We start from the raw sequence: 2,160 nt of genomic DNA on the forward strand, positions 1-2,160 counted from the left end.
CCCCAAAACACCCCACCCCAAGAAAAAAGAAAAAACCCTGCCTAAACCAACCAATGCCAGCGCCCACATGCATTTCTGGCTTGTAAGGAATAGTGGTCCAATGAAGTATGAAAAGAGAAGGGAAAAATGTTAAAAAGGAAGAATAGAAAGGTGTGGGGTTTTGGATTTTTAATGAAAGAGAAATTTTTATAAAGCACTATCTTTTGGTAGTAATTAACCATCTATAGATATCTTTTGATATATTACGGATTATAGATACCTTTTGTGTGGTTATAAGATGTATTTGATGTATTTAAACTATTGTATTCATGAATACAGTAGCAAAAATAGGCGTGAATCAGGGAAGTCCAGTTAATCAGTTGTTGTATTCGAGTGTATTCGACTGTATTCATGGAGTGAAACATGGGATTACAGCTGGACAGATTATTATATTCAACTGTATTCAACTGTATTCACGGCGTGAAATAGGGGATTACAATATTATTAAAACGGAAAGTGAATCAATTAACATAATAGACTCCTAATATAACTCAACAAACTCAATTATAACACACAAATTTTGTATTTTCAGTTATAAAAAGGATTCTCAACCGAAAAATACCCCAAAAATATAGCAATCTTCAGAGAAATTATATAATACATCTGAATACATAAATTATATTAATTAAAAAAAATATATGAATACATTCATGGCATATAGCGAGACAGTGAATATAATGAAATACATATAATACAGCGGGATACATTAAAATACAATGAAAAAAAAGACAGTGAATACAATGAAATACATGGAATACAACGAGATACATTGAACTACAATGAAAAAAAAGACAATGAATACAAAGAAATACATGAAAATACATTGAAATATATTAACATAAAATCAATTAAATGCCGAGCAGCATACATTGATCTTCCTCAATTAAAGTGGAAGCGAACACAACGCTCACGCCGCTCATGATGATGTCGCTTCTCCTAGTTTTTCCGATCTCGTTTTCGGTTATCCTGAAAACAATGGCCAAAACGATCTCGATTTGTACCGTAATGTATTGGCGTCTTGTATTGCTAAGGCATTGGAAGTGTTTTCATGTGCAAAATTGAATAAATCGATACTCCAGAGGAATGTAATGGCATATTTGAGAAATTTTGGTTGCAATGCGGCGGTATGCAAGACAAAATGGGAGAGTTCCGGTGGACTTGGCAGTCGTCGGATGCGGGAGCCGGAGCAATTTCTGAAGTGGGCCTTGCACAAATCCGGTGGAAGGAGGAGGAGATCGAAAATTTTAATGGGATGGGGGAAGAGAATGGGATATATCAAAGTAGAGAGAGAAAGAAAATAGTGTAACCGATTAGCGTATTTAGTGGCTTAGGGCTAGGAGGTAACCAAAATTAAATATTTTGCTATAAACCTTAAAAGGTATCTATAGAATATAATTTTTTTAAATGGTATTTATTTAAAATAAATAAGGTGTTAACCTTTGCTATAAGAGGTAAAAATTCCTTTAATGAATATATAGTACAAAACAAAAAAAGGTATTAAAACAAGGCCAAATACATACACATCCCATTAAACTTGGCCCAATATTTCATTTGGGCACTCTAACTAACTCTTGTTCCATTTTGGCCCTTCAACTCCATTTTTTTTTGTTCCACTTTAACACAAGTTTTTTTCCCCCCAGGTAAAAATGTAGAGCGTGCAAATACCCAACTGCTACCCCCCATCCCACTGCCCCCCCTCTACCCCCCCCCCCCCCCCGCAAAGTTTTTTTTAAACTTTTTTTTTGGTAATTTCAAATTATTTTGTTTTTTCCTTTTTTCTGCCCACATCCCGAGGAAAAATATTTTTTTTAAATATATTTTCAGTAATAACTACGGGTTCAACTGAACCCATAACTTTCGACGCAGAGTAAAAATTTGTATGTAAAAATTCATTAAAAATGTAAAAAAATAGATATGAACCCATAATATTTAAAAATATAATGGGTTCTTTTGTTCCACTTTGACACAAAAACTTTTATCCCAGGCAAAAATACAGCGCGGACAAATACCCAGCTGCTACCCCCACCACCCGCATTTTTTTTTTTGTAATTTCAAATTATTATTTTTTCATTTTTTCTGCCCCCTCTCGTGGAAAAAATATTTTTATATATATATTTTCAG

The sequence above is a fragment of the Nicotiana attenuata genome, unplaced genomic scaffold (genome assembly GCF_001879085.1).
Source record: "Nicotiana attenuata strain UT unplaced genomic scaffold, NIATTr2, whole genome shotgun sequence".
NCBI lineage: Eukaryota > Viridiplantae > Streptophyta > Magnoliopsida > Solanales > Solanaceae > Nicotiana > Nicotiana attenuata.